At 34.9% G+C, this 21,842-nt stretch overlaps 1 protein-coding gene and 1 long non-coding RNA gene across 9 annotated transcripts in view; one reads left to right on the forward strand and one right to left on the reverse strand.

The window, feature by feature from the left end:
- The window catches only part of LOC128249440 (uncharacterized), a 349,834-nt gene extending 339,050 nt beyond the window's left edge, over positions 1–10,784 (forward strand). Inside the window, exon 5 of the long non-coding RNA XR_008265561.2 lies at positions 10,644–10,784. This is a non-coding gene — a long non-coding RNA (uncharacterized LOC128249440). The remainder of the gene's footprint in view (positions 1–10,643) is intronic.
- The window catches only part of LOC106868934 (protocadherin beta-15), a 166,537-nt gene that overhangs the window by 105,059 nt on the left and 39,636 nt on the right, over positions 1–21,842 (reverse strand). The gene's annotated exons all lie outside the window — the stretch shown is intronic.

Here is a 21,842-nt window from a genome sequence, read left to right on the forward strand (position 1 = left end):
ACCCAGGAAGACATGGGACAAAATATTGAAGGCTGATCTCAAAATGCTGAACCTTACGAAGGATATGACAGAGGAGACTGAGATATGTGGTGCATTGCTGTACTTATGAAGGCTTGCCCACCACATGTGAATTGAGATCCTAAAACCAAGGTGCCATGCAAAAAGCATTGGTGTGGGTGCTGCTGCCATGTAAAAAGTACCTACTACACTCTATAAAGTGGTTAGCATTAGGAGGGGCATGCAGTCATAGAAACCAAGCCAAAACAGACTATGGATCCTGGTATGGCCTCTGGCCTTGCCAGTTACTGTCAAGCCATCCAACCCATGCCAGCTTGGAAAACAAACATTAAATGTTGATGATGATGATGATGATGATGATGATGATGATGATGATCTATTTACAATTCATGTGAATTTATACTTCTAATGTATTTACTTTTCCCATGTATTCATTACTGACATGTATTCGCCATTCACATGTATTTACAATTCACATGTAAATGCCATTCAATGGTGGTGGTCAGGATACCAGAACTAATAATAACCTGCTTATGTTTTTGCTGGTTTCAACAAATGTTTGGGGACAAACTTATAGCTTTCTATCTAAACAGGACACAGATTGTCATCATGTAGGACAGACTGTCATCATACAGGACAGACGTTCGATCACTCATGTACTTAATAAAGGAAGCTAAAGTTCAGGTATTTGCCATAGCTTAACACTGCTTTAAGCCTTTCAAGAATTATAAAATGGCAGCTAAAATATATTAGAACAAAGAGTAATTATACTCAGTTTTAATACTTGGCTTAACTGACAGACTTGTCATCTCTGGCAGCAACCAGTTGCATTAAATTTATATTCACATACGCATATGAACATACAGACATGCATGTATGTATGCGAATGCATGCATACATACATTCATACCTACATACACACAAATATACATATATATGTACATATATATATATATATTTATAATATATAAATATATTTACATATAAATGTTTGTACATACATGCATACATGCATGTGTGTGTCCTTTATACATGCACACACATATATGCATATACACAAGGAATATATTAAGGATGTATCTAATTCTATTGACTCACACTTTCTTTGTATTTCACCTTTACTCCTGTACTATTAAAAAAATTACGTTTTGCTGTCATTTAGACACATGGTATTTATTTTATAAATATGGCTCTTTAAACCTTTCCAAAAAAAAAAAAAAAAATAAATCCTTTGACAGTTGAACATCCTAAAAGAGTTAATGATAAAGTATCCACCCTTATGAAAAAAAAATCAAATGTAAAAATATATAATATTGATTAAAAGTTCTAGAACAGGAAAATTGATATTTCATAAAAATCTTTATTTAAAAAATGTTTCTATTTATCTATTTATTATTATTTTGAATTTTGAAAATGTTGAATTTTTTGGAATTTTCTTAAACAAAATAAATGTATAGAATTTTGTTGTACTCCCATGATTGAAATTTCTCCAATCCTTTAATTATGTTGACCCTTTCATTCACTCTCTATAAGAGTAGGGACACAATAATTATTAAAATCCCTTAGTGATTGATTACTTGGAAAAGAAAATGTATATCCAATCTTCTATATTAGATCTTGTAAAGACACTCAAATCTTTATTCTTACCATAAGCTGATTAGATGATCTATCATTTTGTTGAAGGTTGAAAATCTATCATAAACCCAATGCTAATGATGTTAATACCCGCTTGAGAATCTGTGCAAGTTTAACAAGTTCAGTGGCTCTCTGCTATGAGGGAAAACTTTAAATCAAAATCTCTAGTGATGGTAACTTCAGCAGGGACAGGCAGAAGAAAAGGTGAAGTCAGTCAGTGGATGACAGCTTTGATTTCTCAGGATTTATATATTACATGTGGTTAGCATTGTAGGGGTATATAGTTTTGGTCAAATGAATTAATCATTGTTACAGTTATCTTGGTGTGTATGAGAATGAGTGGCAGAGGGATGGAAAATCAATCAGACAGACAGATAGATAGATGGAGAGATAGACGGATATATAGAAAGATAGATGGATACATAGATGGATAGATAGAAGGATAGACAAACAAATAGATAGATGGATAGATAGATAGATAGATGGATACATAGACAGATAGACAAACAGATAGATAGACGGATAAATTGACAGATAGATAGATAGACGGATAGACAGACAGACAGATAGATAGACGGATAGATACACAGAGAGATAGACGGATAAATAGATAGACTGATAGATGGCTGGATAGATAGATAGATAGATAGATACATACATAGATAGATAGATACATAGATAGATGGACGGACGGATAGATCGACAGACTGATGGATGGATGGATGGACAGATGGATGGATGGACAGACTGATAGATGGATAGATAGACAGAGAGATGGCTGGAGAAGTAGTGTGTGTGTGTGTGAGAGAGAGAGAAAGAGAGTGTATTTGTATGCGTGTGAGATAAAAACAAATAAAATCCAATGATTGAAAAGATCAAGAATGTAAACATCAGTAAAAAAGTTTTTGCTTTCAAATAAACATACCATGTATAGTACTTGTTCCACCCATGTTGCACAGGCATTCCCTCCATATTCTCAATAACTTAAATGCAAGAGTGGCTGTGTGTTAAGTAGCTTGCTTACCAACTACATGGTTCCGGATTCAGTTCCACTGCGTGGCAACTTGGGCAAGTGTCTTCTACTATAGCCTCAGGCCCACAAAATCCTTGTGAGTAGATTTGGTAGACAGAAACTGAAAGAAGCCCATCGTATATATGTATATGTATATATATATGTGTGTTTGTCCCCCCCACAACATTGCTTGACAACTGATGCTGGTGTGTTTACGTCCCCGTAACTTAGCAGTTCGGCAAAAGAGACCAATAGAATAAGCACTAGGCTTACAAAGAAGAAGTTCTGGGGTCGATTTGCTCAACTAAAGGCGGTGCTCCAGCATGGCTGCAGTCAAATGACTGAAACACCCCCTCCCCCAGACTTGCTAGCCTTGTATGAATATTTGAAATCAATATTTCTTTCGTGGAGTGAAGGACAGCAAGCAGGCAGAATAGTTAGCATGCCAGACAAAACGCTTAGTGATATTTCATCCGTCCTTTACATTCTGAGTTCAAATTCTGCCGAGGCCAACTTTGCCTTTCATCCATTTAGTGGGTGGGTGGGGGGTCGATAAAATAAGTACCAGTTGAGTACTGGGGTCAATGTAATTGACTTACATCTTACCTTAAAATTGTTGGCCTTGTGCCAAAATTTGAAAACATAGTTTCTTTCTGGAGTAAGGCGGTGACTTGCCAGAACCTTTAGCATGCCAGACATAACACCTAGTGGCATTGCATCTGTCTTTACATTCTGAGTTCAAATTCTATCAAGCTTGACTGTACCTTTCATTCACTTTTGGGGGTCAATAAAATAATTATCAGGTGATTACTGGTGTTGATGTAATCATTTTACCCGCCTAGAAATTGCTGGTCTTGCACCAACATTTGAAATCAATATTTGTTTGTGAAGTGTACAGAATTTTCTCCTAGAAAAGACTGTGACATTATATCAAGAATGCTAAATTTTGAATTTTTCTATATCATTCCATATGGTAAAATTTGGATAGCAAACTGTTTGCTCTATTGATTATACCATATATATGAGTCTATGGGCCATTTGGCCTTTGTTTTTTGAAAATCCATCTGCCCAGATTCCAACATAGTTTCCATTTTTCCAATTTCAGTCACAAGGCTACAGTCAATCTGAGTTTATGGTAAAAACATTTCTCTAGACTGCCATGCTATGGGATTGAACCTGGAACTGCATGATTGTGAAGCAGATATCTTAACCACTATGCCATGACTTTACATAAGCACACAAACCTCAAATACATACAAAAAACATATACAGCACACACACACGTATGCACATATATACTAACACAGACACACTTACATATATACGCATCTGCAAACCTTTAGCACTTCAAGAGAAATAGATAATCCAAAGCAAACCCTTTAATAGGATAGCAGTTCCATAATCCTTCCAGTAGATAAGGCTGATGCTAATGTAGTTATGAGCAAAAGAAGATGCTGAAAACATTCAATCAAAATACTGAAAGAAGAAGCTCAAATAAGATTTTCCCCTTAACAGTTTCTTGGTTCATAAAAGAAAACAAAGATATTTCACAGACAGCTCATTAAATATTAATATACTTTACAATGTATCTATATCATTATACACACAAACACACAGACAGACACACACATACACACACACACACACATATGAATGAATGTATGTGTATATATGTGTATAAATGTGTGTATATGTGTGTGTGTGCATGTATTATATATATGAGATATATATAACTATATTATAATATATATAATATATACCATCATCGTTTAACATCTGCCTTACATATATATATATATATATATATATATATATATATAAATATATATATATATATATATATATAATTACATTATACTATATATTTATATGTGTGTGTGTGTATGTATGTATATAATTATATAATTTAGTTGTAAGGATTCATTAGAATTTAGGCACATCAACATATAGGATGCAAAAAATGTCTAGGTATAATAACATAGAGCTCACACTGAGATAAACAACATTGAAGGCCTCAAGTGTTGGTAGGATAGTGTACATATGCAAATAGCAAATCTAATTTAAACCTTGATGTGGCATAGGTATAAAAACTAAACATAAATGGTATTTAAAATTTATGACAGCTGTTTTTGTAGAATTTTATGAATACATTAATAGAAGATAACATCAAAATTGCTGTTCTTATACTTAAATTAGAAGCTATTTATTATTTTGTCATTTTCTTTCTAATCTTTTCGGCTATTGGATTGCAACCATGGTGGGGGCACTTCTTTGAAGGGTTTTAGTCAACCAAATCAACCCCAGTACTAATATTTTTACATTTGGTGCTTATTGCTCTCTATTGCCAAACTACTAAGATATTGGGGCATAAATATATATATTGTTCTATTATTCTATATGTTTCAGCCTTAAAGTTGTAGCCTTTATTTATGTATTTATTTAAGCATTTATGTACGTGTACAAAGGGCTTCCATACAGATTCCATCTCCCAAATTCACTTAGAGGGCATTGGTTGTCCAAGGGCTATAGTACAAGATACTGGCCCAGAGTGACACACAGTGGGATTGAACACAACAATTCAGAAGAATATATAGATATATTTATGTTTAACATAGTTGACTAATAATAATAATGATTATAATGATAATGATAATAATTATTATTATTATTTCAAATTTTGGTACAAGAACAGAAATTTTGGGGGAGGGGTAATTTGCTTAAATCAACCCGAGTTCGCAACTGGTACTTATTTTATTGACCCTGGAAGGCTGAAAAGCAAAGTTGATCTCAGCAGAATTTGAATTTAGAATGTAAAGACAGATGAAATGTTGCTAAGCATTTTGTCCAGCATGCTAATGATTCTGCTAGCTCACCATCTTAATAATAATAATGTGTGTGTGTGTGTGTGTTTATGATGGACTTCTTTTAGTTTTTGTCTACAAAAATCTACTCACAAGGCTTTGGCAGCCTGGGACTATTGTACAATATATATGCCCAAAGTGCCAAGCTGTGGGACTGAACTCAGAATCATATAGCTGGGAAGGAAACTTCTTACTAGACAGCCATGCCTGGATGTGAATAGAATCTCAATAAAAGACTAAAACTAAGACCACTGGGACTCAAACATATTGTAATTGTCTTTCGTTCTCCAGAAATGGCCAATGCTTATATACGGAAGACTTTGAGAATATAGCAGTGGAAAAGAGAAGTGCTTTAGGAAAAAAAAAAAGAAGCAAATAAACTATCAGTTAAGCTTCAATATATTGTGATGTCTTTCCCCGCTCCATACTGAGTACTATGTTGGTGGACCAAGTGAACTTTACTAAACAATGGTGTAATATTCAATATGAAGAAATAAAGTAATAATCAATTACCATTTATTCTACATAATAGTATAATACTACAATCATTATTAGGTTGTTTTATTGAAATTATGAGTTTTACAATGTGATGAGAGTATCGGGAAGTGGTGGTGGTGGGGTAGACTCCATATGGTTGATCGACTTGTGAGAATTAGTGGCTAAATCTTCCACATATTACATCCCCACCATCTTAAAAATGAGTGAGGAAGAGGAGGTAAAGGATGAAGAAGAAGAGATGGTGGTGAAGGCAATGACAAAGGTTAACAGCAGCTATTGGATTGCGATGATGATTCAAATATGCATTATTGTTTAACTTAAATTGTTAGAGCACCAAACAAAATGCATTGTAATATTTTAGTTTCAGTCCTTTGCATTGTGAGTTCAAATCTTGCAGAGATCAAATTTACCTTTCATCCTTTTAGAGGTAATAAAATAAAGTATTTTTGAATTACTAGGGTTAACTCATATTCATATAAAGTATCCTTGTGTGTGAACAGAATTATAATAAAAGACTAAGATTAAAGTTATAGTCTTTGGTGAAAATATCATAAGACAGCATTTAAGAATTAACAGTATTTTATCCATTCACCGTTAGACGGTGGTGAGAGGGACAAATGCACACACACACACACATATGTGTGTGTGTGTGTCTATATGTATGTGTATATGTATATGTATGTATGTATATGTGTGTGTGTATACAACCTTCAACAAAGTAACAATTGTATACAACTTGAACAGATACATATCAGTACATAAACATACATTCACATGTACACATACACACACACAGGTCTACACACTTATAAATACTCACGTACATACATAAGTACATACTTACATACATACATACATACATGCATATAGGCATGCATACGCACATACATGTACACATACATACATACATACACACACACACACACGCACACACACACACACACATACATACATACATACATACATATCATGAACTAACTGTTACTTTCTCAGATGCAGCACAGAATTTTGTCAGTGAACAGGTCACGGTCTCAAAGTGACAAAAATATTTTGGCAAATTAAATTCAAATGTTGAAGTGAATCTAACAGTTTTTGTGTTTCTTAAATGGCTTATAAACACCTTCCACACTGCAATTGTTTTCGTTTCAGCACATGATCTCAGATCAGGTCACTTGCCATGCAAGTACATCTCCGTAATTATTTTATTATAATGTACAAATATTTTTAGAGAGTATGTCAACCATGCTGAAGCTAACACTGGAGTTCAATGCAGCCCTGCAGCATGTTGGATTTGGTCAAGTGATTTAACCCATGCCAGTATGGACAATAGACATTAAATGATGATGATGGTGGTGGTGGTTTTGGTGGTGGTGATGATGATAGATGAATGAATGAATTAAAGCCTACAGGACAATTGCATACATTAAAAATTGTGTAGTTAACATTACAGAAAGGCTGCCAAAGGGTTAAAATATTGATTCTTAATGACCAGAATTTAAAAACATTGCAAATATATGATCAAAGGAGAAAACAATAATGTTAAAGAAAGCCAAAAGGTGTAGAGTTAAAATAGAAGCCATATGTTAGACAGGGTTGATGTTTCTAGTGTATAGAAAACAACATCAGTGTGAAAAGTAATAAGAATTGATGAGGTGATTAATGAAGAACTTAATCAAGCATGGCACTGTAGAACACAAGTAAGTTTCTAGGTAACCAAATCAACAATCCATTTTTTTCTTATATTCCTTGTAAAAGCCATTTTACTAGACATTTCACTTGTGCCCAGCAAACCAATTATTTATTTTTATACTAATTATGAGATTTCTCCATTTCTGTTTGAGAGCATTTTAACCATTTTGACACCAGCCAGTCTTTAAGTATTTTCATATAAAAGTCTTTCACTTTAACCCTTTTGATACCAATCCAACTGAAACTCCTAGTTCTACGATACAGATTCATTGTTTTAAAATGATCTAAGTTAAAGCCTTCCATTAGAAGCTCATATTAATTTATGTTCAAAACCATCTTACTGACAGTCACTTACTAAATTCTTTACTATTTGCAAAATTTAATAAAACAAAAGCAGTATATGTTAACAGAAGTATAGTAACAAAGTGTTTAAAGTGCTTATATTTAAAATACCAGTCAAATGCTGGGAGTAATTTAATTGATTGATACTGGTGTCCTTCAGGCTTCTTCAAGTAAAAGATTACACATAACCTCAACTGAATTTTCTTATTACCACTTGTATTGGAAGGAGTTAACCTCAATATCCACAATATATCTGTAAGTAGCATTGACCTCAGGTTTGATAGAACACTGCCATACAAATTCTATAATTAATGGTATACGCAGCATGCTTGTCATGCTGACTAAAACAGGAAAACAAGATATTTAAATTGAAACCTTCCATCATCACTTCATGTAAGGACTTTCTGTTATGTTCCAAACACCAGCTTTATAATGAAGTAAATTAATTGCTTTACAAAGTCTTTCCAAATTTTTGATTATTTTCAAAGTTAACTGAATCACATAGACAAATTATTTCAATAGAAATAAGGTGGAGATAGAATCAAAGCAACTCTAGTTTCCTTATCTGTTGTGAATATTTTAAAATAAACTTCACACAGAATAACTGTGACAAAGAACTCCAGCTCTTTGCATTCTGACAGTAGCAGCTATGACAATGATTCCAAGCTGTATTGGCCCAAGCTGGTAGAGCTTCTCTTATATAAATATCAGTTGGCATTCATGGGTGACTGTCAGTCTTTCTTTAAAAAGTTTGCCCAGATTAGCACATACATGCATAGATGAATGATCACCTCAGACAGATGGAGGGCTCCATCATACCAACCAAAGATCTAACTTGGCTCCAAATTTTAAGATGCCCAGTAGTGACAGGAAGGTTTTCATTTCATGCAATAACCATTGAGGTCTGCAATTACTGGGCAAGGAACATCTTAGGGTCATGGACGTCCTTTGTGACTGTATAAGCATATAAAACAATGAATGACAGCACTGTACATACTGCTAGGTCATGGTTGTGAGGGATGATATTTATGGTACACATAAACAAAGATTCAAATACACACATGGTTACACACATGGTTACACACAGCCTGGCAATTATGTTAATAAGAATGAAAAGGTATAGTCTAAAGTGGAATTTTTCAAGGAATTCCATCAGATGTAACAAGAATGAAAAAGCTTTAGTCTGCTTTTTTCTTTTTTAATATCAAAATTCATAAGGCATGAATCTGTGACTTGTAATATATTTTGTCTGTTTTTGAAGTCATCAACCGGTAATGAAACAGATAAGTGCTCAAGTAACATAAGCCAAATAATAAAGATGTTGAACTATCCAGATGTGTGGCCATACAGATGCAAGACTATAAAGATTTAGCATTATTAATATAAATATGTATAACTCTACAGCAGTAATAACATTGAGCAGGGAGGACTCTTATGTTTTGCAGGGTACAAGACAACCTCACTAGCAATGGTGCCACAATAAAATACACCCAGTACACTTTATAAAGTGGTTGTAGGATAAACAGAGAAAACAACATCAAGAGAAATTTTTAGTCCTGTCTTGATGAGGATGACAACTTCTCTAGCACTGGTACCATGATAAAGTGCACCTATAACACTTTAATTTGCTGATGTTAGGATGAGAATCCAACCATGGAAACAGCCAAAAATGAAATGTACAGGCAAGATATGGTCCTCCAATACTACTAGAAGGGCACTTACTCCCAGTAAGAACTGACTTAAACAGTGGCAATCTGCCCAGCCCATACCAGCATGAAAGCAGACATAAAACCTTAATGATGATTATAATGAAATAAATGTGACTCAGTGGTTAGGGTATTGAATTCATGATCCTAAATTCAAGGATTCCATTCCTAGATTGGGTTAGTATGTTGTGCATTCAGCAACGCAATTTATTTCATCTTGTTTCAATTTACTCAGTTAAAATGAACCCAAGCCAAGTGCTGGTGCAGCTTTCTCTCCTTCCAGCTGTCATATCCTGGATGTTCTGCTGGGTGAAGGCTAGAAGTGCCAAAAGAACATCCATGTCTACTCGTAAATATAAAAGTACTTAAAACAATTACCCAGAACATAGCACATACTATTAGATTATCTTCAGTTCTAAGTGACAGAGGTAGATTTAATGATACAGATATACAGATGCTTTCTGGCAATGAAACTTAATATTTATAAAGATGATTTCATCTCTGACTCTCTATTTCTCTCTTACTTTCTAACTCTTCCCACAATATCTCTCAATCTAACTCGCTATCTATTTATTATACAATCAGATAAGGTGGCAAACTGGCAGCATTGTTAGTGTGCTGGACCAAATGCTTAATGGCATTTCTTTTGGCTTTACATTTCAAGTTCAAATCTCATTAAGGTCATCTTAGCTTTTCATCCTTTTGGAGCCAATAAAATAAAGTACTGGCCAAGTATTGGGGTTGATGTAATTGGCTACACCTCCCCACCCACCAAATTGCTGGCCTTGTACCAAAATTTGAAACCATTATATTGTTGGATAGGCAGCATTTTTAGTTATCATTGAATTTCTAAATGTTCTTTTATATTCTTTTCTACTCTAGGCACAAGGCCCAAAATTTTGGGGGAAGGAGGCCAGTTGATTAGATCGACCCCATCCTGGAGGGATGAAAGGCAAAGTTGACTTTGCTGGAATTTGAACTCAGAATGTAAAGACAGATGAAATACTGCTAAGCATTTCGCCCGGTATGTTAACGTTTCTATCAGCTTGCTGCATTTTTTTATATTGAACACACAAAACAAAAAAATCCTTAAATTTATGAGCATTCTTAGTTACAGACTATATAAGAGAGTTAACTATAGTAACTTTGTATTATTACAAAACTAAAGTCATTACCACATGGTGAACTGGCAGACTTGCTAGGCCATGGATAATATACCTCATGGTATTTGTTTTGACCTTCTACATTCTAGTTTTAAATGCCACAGTGATCAACTTTACCTGTTATTCTTTGGAGTCAATAGATACTGTGCAGTATCTGTTTCAATCCTTTGCATTCTGAGTGTATATTGGCCAAGCTATATTGACTAAAGTTGGCAGACCTCTTGGATAAACATCATGTGGCATGGAGGAGGGAGATTTGCAGTCTTCCTTAAAAAAAATTTTGCTCAGGTTTGTACATACATACATATATATATATGAATGGTTGTCTTAGACTGATGGAGGCCTCCACCATACCAATCAAAGATCTGACTCAGTGCCAAATTTTTAATTCCAGAAACATTACCCCTGTCTTTCTTGACAAAGAGCTATCATTAACACTAATTTTTGAAAGTTTTCATTACAGATGTATAATTTAATTTAATTAAAAATTTATTTTTGCTTACTACATTATGTTAACCTGTGCATAACTGAAATGAATATAAGTACATGAATGAATACTCCCATCAGTATGATTGTCAATGGAGGGTCTCAGACCTAACCACTACTCCTCTTCCATTTATTTGGTCTTAAAGCTCTGTTTGGGATTAATAGGATCAGTAGACTATAAGTTCTCCTTTAACCTGATTTACTGTTGGGGTTGACTCCTTCAGCCTTTGCCTCTTTGCTGGTATTCACTGGTAGAGAGTGTTTATGCTGAGAGTCGACCTTCTCCTTGTCTGGTTACTTTCCCAAGACTGCTCAGTTCAGATTGGCTGTCCATTTATACTACTGGGGGTTCGGGGAGATGACAATAGTTAGAGTATACTTTCTCCAAGAAATATGCTTTAATAAATGCTACAGGATGTTCACTCTTACTGGTTTTACAGCATGGCAGACACAAATCTGAGATTCCTATGTCACTGTCTCATTGTTAGATAGTCAGTGGCCCTCTATTTGGTCTATCTGTCCTTTACAGAACAACAGCAAAAATTATAGAGGTATAAAAAAAAATTAATTTTTTGATGTTTTTATAAAGTCAATCTTGAACGTATTATAGTTTGAAAATTAAATATAAAACCTTAATCAAATTCTAGCAACATAAAAATCAGCATGGAGATTTAACAAAGGGAAATATAAGTGCTTGGTTGTGCAGTTAAGAAGTTTGCTTCCCAACCACATGACTTCAGGTTCAGTCCCATCTTGGGCAAGTGTGTTCTACAATAATCCTGGATAACCAAACACTTGTGAGTGGATTTGGTAGATGGAAACAGAAGGAAGCCCATGTGTGTGAATGTGTGTATTTTTGTGTGTGTGTGTGTCTTCTTGTCTTAACATTGCATGATATTGGAAACCTGTCATTCATTTGCAATATTCTGTAGAAACATATCTGACTATGGGAAAATATTACCTTCATTGGTGAAGGAAGGGCACCTAGCCATAAAAAATATGCCTCGGAAAACCTTTGTCTGACCCATGCAAGCATGGAAAAAGAGTTCATTAAAAAGAGGTTATTAAAATAATGATGATAATGATGATGAAATCCTTGTAGTGCATTAATAAATGGATGTTAAGTTACATAGACATAAAAGAGCACTAAAATAAACAATTTGTTATATTTAGCTACGTAACTGTTTATTTTGTGTACCTAATCTCACCACTAAGATAAACTTGGTCTCTTTTCCCTATGGGACCATTAAATATAAGTATTATTGTGTGGGTACATTTCTTTTATTCCACTGGGGTTATTAATGTAAATACAAGTGCTATTTTGGGGGTGTAAATTCCATTTAGTTACAGATATCTATGAAAATTGTATTTGCATTCATGTATGAAACTAACAGTGGTTTCAAATTTCTGCAAAAGGCCAGCAATTTAGTGAGAGGGGAAAGTCGATTATATTGACCCCAGTTCTCAACTGGTTCTTATTTTATCAGCCCCAAAATGATGAAAAGCAAAGTCAACCTTGGTAGAATTTGAACTCAGAACATAAAGACAGATGAAATACCACTAAGCATTTTTCCCAGCATACTTGTGATTCTGCAGCTCACCACCTTAAGTATGAAAACTAATATTACAATGTAAAACTGTATCTCATGCCAAGCAATTGCCATTCATTTAAATATAGAGTCAACAAGGGAACCTTTATGCAGTCGTTAAATTTGCCAGAAATAGTAGTTAAATATTCCTCAAATCAACTGACTATATCAATAAATGACATGTTTGATATTTGATCCTGAGTTCTCTATGCATAGGAAAAAGTTGGAATGGGCATGGTTGGGATGCTTTGATCATAGGTTTACTTGATCAGGCCTGACTTGGAGCAAAACAACACCATTAACTTATATATGCAGACACACAAACACACACACACACACACACATTAACACATACAGACACACAAGCATGCATATATATTCATACATCCACATATATATATATATTACACTCATATATATACACATAAACATATGTATGTGTGTTAGATGATGAACCTCATAAATAGTTAAATCAGTGACTCTTCTTGCTTGACAGCAGATAATAATGATAAAAACTACAACATTAAGAACTACAACAATGGAAATCCACACAATCACATACAGTATATATATATATATATATATATATATATATATATATATATATATATATATATATATATATATATATAACTCAATCCGCCCACATATACACACATACATATGCACAAATACACCCATTCTGTCATATAGGCATTGAGAAACACGAACATACACATGCCTACACACATAGATTCACACGTACATATATACATACATACATACACATACATACATACATACATACTGTCATGCACGCATTCATACATACGTAATACATACAGACATACATACACAAACCCACACATACATACATACATACATACATACATATATACATGTATGCAAGAATACATATAAAAACACAAATACATACACACATACATACCTACTTTGCATACATACACAAGAATAGACATACTGCTATACATAAGCACATACATATACAAATGAAAAGACACACACACTGCAATACATACTTACACAAACACACCATACTACTGTACATGCATACACAAGCACAATCACACATACACAGATAGACACATCTATAAATTTACGCAATAAATGAAGTTTAAGAATGATAGAGATTCACATAAGCCAAATGTTCACAACTCTGTTACAAAAACACAGCTAGTTTAACACTCTTCAATGATTTTTATTTCCATCTAACTCATTTCCTAGTGGCTATTATATGAACAATAAATGATTGGTATTGGCCATTATGTAAAATAAACGGTCAGTATAAAGATTTGGAAGAAAGAAATTTTCTTTGTTTCCAACGATATGAAAATAGTCATTTCATATTTGAAATCTATATTATAGGAACAAGCATGGATGTGTGGTTAGAAGTTTGCTACCCAACCACATGGTTCCAAGTTCAGTCCCATTGTGTGGCACCATGGGCAAGTGTTTTCTACTATAACATCAGGTTGAGCAAAGCCTTGAAAGTGGGTTTAGTAGACGGAAACTGAAAGAAGCCTTTATAATATATATATGTATATGTATTCTTATTCTGTATATATGTGTGTGTATGTATGTGTCTGTGTTTGTCTCTGTTCACTACTTGCCAGCTGGTGTTGGTGTGTTTACTTAGCAGTTTGGCAAAAGAGACTGATAGAATAAGTACTAGACTTAAAATTAAAAAAATAAGTATTAGCGTTGAGTTGTTCAACTAAAATTCTCCAAGACATGCTCTGGCAGACTGAAACAAGTATGAGTAAAAGATATAGTTGGTGTCATTGTTGTTGTTACTGTTGCAGTCATAGCTGTTGTCATTTAAACCCAGGTGAAACTCAACTGAACAGACTTATGATCATATGACATACCAATCATGACTATCACATTTTTTTTTTTTTAGCAATAGTGTAACCCTGCCTCAACAACATTATCCAAAAATGTCCTTTGTTTTTTTAAGACACTAAGCAGAGAGTGGTATAAGAATGAGGGAGATAGGGCAGCTATTTCCAGCAGATCACAGGAATTTTTCGAGGGGAGGGCACAAAGTCAGAAGGGAATACGATTTCAGGAGAAAAGGGCATAATAACATTACTTAGAGGGGTGCACTTTTTTTCTTGAGGGGTGGCATGTGCCCCTCAGGCCCCCATTTCGGTCCGCTCCTAGATCATGCAATCATGTATAGAATGAAAAGACTCCCTCATTGAAGTTGCTGAAGTCTACTTCAGTTGATCAGGTGGTTATGAAGAAAACTAGGCAAGCAAGTTTTAATGAAATATCTATATTTGTGGCTTTTGTTTTTTCATCAGGTAGGATTTTTTCCTACCTGTGTTTCTTTAATAGACCTGCAGTGTTGAAAGTCAAGAGATAACTAGAACTGAACTCTTGACTTCTGGAATGCTGTCAGTCATTCACAATCGTTTATTAGTCAGATTAAATGACTGATGGAACTTCTATATTAGCATTCTCTAGAAGACTAGTAATTGAGAAGAGTGATGCTGTTCTAGGAGAATATTCTGGGAATCAGTAAGAATGGACTGGTTGGTCCTTTGTAGGACCTTTAGCCTAGGGAGTATATAGTTAAATTCTAGATATCTCATGCCTGTTAATGCTACTGGGGGAGGGGTGGTCATTGCCAGTACATGATAAACTCTAGTATGGAGATACTAAAAGTAATGTCAGCTTGGCCTGTCTGCCAAGCAGGCAGAGCAATGAAACCATTCTGCATACATTTCTTCTGTATATGTATACTGAAGACTTTTGGATTTTTTGTTGAAGGGCAGCAGTTGTCAGTTGTCAGCTGATCCCATTATGATAACCATTCTGCTGCTTTCCTTAGTGAAAAAGAAGAACAGATAGTGTTTTTTTTTCTTTTTTGTGGTTATGACAAAGGACATACTGTAGATGGAACTGAAAAAAAAACTGAAGACAAGCACTTTCTGCTGTGACCAAGACCACATCATCTTTTACAAGTTCCACTTAATGACAAGGTGAGGGTGAGAAGAAAGCCACTGCTTCCATATAGGCCTACATGTGTGCTAGGAAAAGGACGTTTACCCTTGGTAGCCAGAGTAATCTGGATCTGTGGTGTTCCTTGATTGCTGCTTGATAACTCTGGAGATCTTATAGAATCTTATAAAGGCATGGCTGTGTGGTAAGAAGCTTGCTTCTCAACCTCATGGTTCTGGGTTCAGTCCCATTGCATGGCACCTTGGGCAAGTGTCTTCTGCTATAGCCACAGGCTGACCAAAGCCTTGTGAGTAGATTTGGTAGGTAGAAACTAAAGAAGCCCATCATATATATATATACATATATATATATATATATATATATATATATATATATATATTTGTGAGTGTGTGTTTGTACCCCCACCATCGCTTGGCAACCGACAACCAATGTTGGTGTGTTTATATCCCCATAACTTAGCAGTTCGGCAAGAGAGACCGATATAATAACTATTACGCTTACAAAGAATGGGTCCTGGGGTTGATTTGTTCAACTAAAGGTGGTGCTCCGACATGGCCAAAAAAAAATAAAGGAATATAAGAATTCTTCTTTACTTTCTTTCCTTTGTTTAGTTGATTTCAATGTAAAACCTACACTTTTTGAAACCTGTCCATATGATGTCACCTCATCCACCATCCTGGTGGCAAATATAAGAAATCATTAATGTTGTTATTATTATTCAGTAGTCTTATTTTTATCACATGCTTTCACTGCACTACCAAGCCTAGCTCTGTGTGCCTTGAGTATGTGCTGTGGTTTGTTGTGATGATCTTATTTTTACTGTATTGAAAGTGTTTTATGTAAGATGTGTGCAGTGCCTAGTAGTGCTATTTTCTGTATGTTTTATATACTTGTTAGTCCTGGTGTTTTGTTATGTATCTGTCTGAATATTTCTTTATCATATCTAATACACCTACTGTGATAGGAATTGTTTCTGTTTTTAGACTCCACATTCAAGTTACCTCTATTTCCAGAACTTTGTATTTTGAAAGTCTTTCCATTTCTTTCAGAGAAACATTGTTGTCTATTGGTGTTGACACATTGATTAGAAAGCATTCTTTTATTATAAGGGGACCAATGAAATAAGTACCAGCTGTGCACTGGGCTTGATGTAATCAACTTCTCTTGAAATTATGCCAAAATCTGAAACCATTATTATTATTATTATTATTATTATTATTATTAATAGGTTCTCTTGTTTTAGGAGGATTGCACGATAGACATGTTTTCTTTCTTTTCTTTCTTTCTTTTTCTTTCTCTTAGGCTTTCTTTTAGCCCATTTCAACTTCTTCACCCTTTCTTTCCCTTATCTTTTATGTAAACCCCATCACACAAATTGTAATCTTGTTCTTGTAATGTCTCCCTGATCTAATACCACTGTGGCAAATAACAGATATCATCATCATCATCATCATCATCATCATCATCATCATCATCATTATTATCAATATTATTATTATTATTATTATTATTATTATTATTATAAGCAGTAGTAGTAGTATTATTATTATTAGCAGAACTCATTAGAGTGTCGTCTATAATGCATTTGTGATATTTTGTTAAGTCCCTAAACATTGTAAGTTTTGATCTCAATGGGATCAGCTTTATCTTTCATCCTTTTAGGGATCGATAAAATGAAATATTATTCAAGTACTGCAATCAATTTAATCAGAAACACCCCCTTACCTCCTCAAAAATTTATTGCAGCTATGTGCCAATGTCAGAAATCTTCCCCACCACCACAACCACCACCAACACTAACACCATCACCACCAAAAACCACTACCATTGTCATCATCACCATCAGGCTGCTACTTGCTGGCAGAATCCCATGGGGCATTGGAGAAAATGCTTAGTGGCATTTATTTTGGCTCTTTATATTCTGAGTTCAAATTCTGCTGAGGTCAACTTCGCCTTTCTTCTTTTTGGAGTTGGTGTAATCTACTAACACCTCTCCCCACAGAATTATTAGCTTCATGCTGAAAGTTTGAAACCATTGTTAACGCACCAGCTGAAATATTAAGCAGCTTTTCATCTATCAAATTCTGCAAAAGTCAACTTTGCCTTTCATCATTTCACAGTCAATAAAATAAGTACCAGTTGAGTACTGGGGTCGATGAGATTAACTAAACCCCTCCCTGAAGATTTCATGACTTATGCCTATAGCAGAAAGAATTATTATTATTATTAATTCTGCCAAAATCGACTTTGCTTTTCATCCTTTCAGGGTCATTAAAATAAGTACCAGTTGAATACTGGGACTGATGTACTCAGCTTAACCCCTCTCCTTAAATTGCTGGCCATGTGCCAAAATTTGAAACCATAATTATTAGTATTATTGTTATTATTTAAGGTAGCAAGCTGGCAGAATCGTCAATGAGATTTTGTTTGTCTTGATATTCTAAGTTAAGATGCCACTGGGTCTGAGTTTGCCTTTCATCCTTTCGGAGTTGATAAAATAAGTAACAGTTGAGCACTGCAGTCGATGTAATTGACTTACCCCACTCTGCAAACTTACTGGTTTTGTGCCAAAATTTGAAACCAATATTATTATCATTTAAGGCAGTGAACTGGCAAAATCGGTAGTGTGCTAGGCAAAATGCTTAGTGCATTTCTTTCATCTTTACATTTTGAGTTCAAATTCTGCTGAGGTCATCTTTGACTCTCATCTTTTCAGGGATTGATAAAACAAGTACTACCTGGACACTGGGGTTGATGCAATCAACTTACTTCTCAGAAGTTGCTGGCCTTGTACCAAGATTATTATTATTACTATTATTATTATTATGATTATTATTGATATTATCATTAAAGCAGCAAGCTGGCAGAATTGTTAGCATGCTAGGTGCAATGCTTAATGGTATTTTGTCTGCCACTATATTCTGAGTTCAAATTCCGCTGAGGTCACTTTTGCCTTTCCTCCTTTTGCGGTTGATAAATTAAGTACCAGTGAAACACTGGAGTCTATGCAATTGACTAGTCCCCTCCTGCTAGATTTCAGGCTTGTGCCTTTAGTAGAAAGGATTATCATTATCATTATTATTATTATCATTATTATTGGCAAAGTGGTAACAAAAATGCTTTTGCAGTACTTGATTATGCTTCTATACATTCCTTTGCACATAAATGAGAGGCAAGTATGCATGTGATGTATATATTTCTGGACAGAAGACACATGTCCAGATATTTGGATATACAGACAGATAGAGAGACAAAGAGAAAGATGGGTGGATAGACAGATAAAATCTACTTGATAGATCAAGGGAGATATAATGTTTCAAAAATAGATATAAACGCAGATGTATGGATGCACAGCAAGTCTGAGACAGCCAAGAAAATATAGAAATAGATAAAAAGATACATTAAGATATAGATATAAGGACATATAAATAAATATATGATAAATGTGTGTTTGTGTGTAAGTGTATATATAAATATATGTATGTGTGCATATATGTGTGTATGTTTATTTGTATATGTTGTATGTATATTTATATATGTATATACAATATATGAATATATAAAATATATACTATTTGGTATATATATATATATATATATATACATATACACACATATATGTATACACATACATTTATGTATACACACACATATATATGTATACATATATGTATGTATACACACACATATGTATGTATATTTATGTATATATATTTATATATTCATAAATATATTTTCTATGTATGTGTGGTGTGTATACATGTGTGTGTGTCTGCACATGTATGTTTGTGTTTGCATATGTATGTGTGTGTGTGTGTGACTACAGACACACACATATTTGTACAAAGGTACATGAATACATAGATATATGCAAAGAAACAATCAGACATAAAACATAGGCTTGCACATCAAAATAAATAATTGGACGTTTAACACAGGGGGCAGGTGAATTGATATAGGTAGGAGAAAGGGTGATTGGATTGCCTACTGGACTGACAGATATACAGGAAAGAGAGAAACTGAAGTAGATTAGTACACAAATAAACAGTCAAATTAACAAATAGATAATAAAATAAGCAGTCATGTGGGTAGATAGGTAACCAAATATAATTTACTAGAATTTGCTGAGAAAGTAGTGGTGTGTATTAGTATGATTTGTTAAAGGATAGAGAGACAAAATGTTCATAGTGAGGGAGTTATAAACAGAAGGACAGCTAAGGAGACAGTCAAAGATGTGAATTGATAGAGAGAGATATAGAATAAAGGAGATAAAATAAAACAGGAGAGAGAGCACTATGTATGTATGTTATGCATGTATGTATGTATGTATGTATGTACACACACACATACATATATATATATATATATATATACTCTTTTACTCTTTTACTTGTTTCAGTCATTTGACTGTGGCCATGCTGGGGCACCACCTTTTAGCTGAGCAAATCGACCCCAGGACTTATTCTTTGGAAACCTAGTACTTATTCTATCAGTCTCTTTTGCCGAACCGCTAAGTTACGGGGATGTAAACACACCACCATCGGTTGTCAAGCGATGTTGGGGGGACAAACACAGACACGCAGACATATACACATACATACATATATATATATATACATATATATGACAGGCTTCTTTCAGTTTCCGTCTAGCAAATCCACTCACAAGGCTTTGGTCGACCCGAGACTATAGTAGAAGACAGTTGCCCAAGGAGCCACGCAGTTGGAATGAACCCGGAACCATGTGGTTGGTAAGCAAGCAACTTACCACACAGCCACTCCTGCGCCCTGTATATATATATATATATATATATATATATATATATAAAAGCTGAACATTAGAAGCATCAGTTGTGGTGTGCAAGAGAGACGATTGCGCTGGTATGGACATGTGGTGAGAATGGATGAGGATAGCGGCGTGAAAAAGTGCCACACCCTAACAGTTGAGGGAACCCGTGGAAGAGGTAGGCCCAGGAAGACCTGGGCTGAGGTGGTGAGGCAAGACCTTCAAACAATGGGCCTCACCGAGGCGATAACTACTGTCCGAGACCTTTGGAAATGTGCTGTGCGTGAGAAGACCCGGCAAGCCAAGTAAGATCGTTGCCAGTGCCCCTGGACTGGCTCTTGTGCGGGTGGCACATGAGATGCACCATTTTGAGCGTGGCCTTTGCCAGTACCGCCTGACTGGCTCCCGTAGGATTTTCGAGTGAGATCGTTGCCAGTGCCCCTGGACTGGCTTGTGCGGGTGGCACATAAAAGACACCATTTCGAGCGTGGCCGTTTTCGTGCGGGTGACATGTAAAAGCACCCACTACACTCTCTGAGTGGTTGGCGTTAGGAAGGGCATCCAGCTGTAGAAACTCTGCCAGATAAGATTGGAGCCTGGTGTTGCCATCCGGTTTCACCAGTCCTCAGTCAAATCGTCCAGCCCATGCTAGCATAGAAAGCGGACGTTAAACGATGATGATGATGATGATGATGATATATCTATCTATCTATATATATATATATATATATATATATATAGATAGATAGATATAGATATATGTATGTATGTATTGACAGAAAAGGTAAGACAACAAAAGAAAGAAAACGACCTCGATATTATGTGAATAGAGGAATTTATCTGTAAATAATGGCTACTGAATAATTGTCACATATTATTTACAAATATTTACAGATTATATATATATATATATATATATATATATATACAATGAGCTCCTTTCAATTTCTGTCTGCCAAATCCACTCACAAGGCTTTGGTCAGCCCAAGGCTATAGTAGAAAACACTTGTCTAAGGTGCCATGCAGTGGAACTGAACCAGGAACCATGTGCTAAGTAAGCAAGTCACTTACCACACAGCCACTCTTGCACC

Source organism: Octopus bimaculoides, chromosome 14 (genome assembly GCF_046866305.1).
Source record: "Octopus bimaculoides isolate indiv1 chromosome 14, ASM4686630v1, whole genome shotgun sequence".
NCBI lineage: Eukaryota > Metazoa > Mollusca > Cephalopoda > Octopoda > Octopodidae > Octopus > Octopus bimaculoides.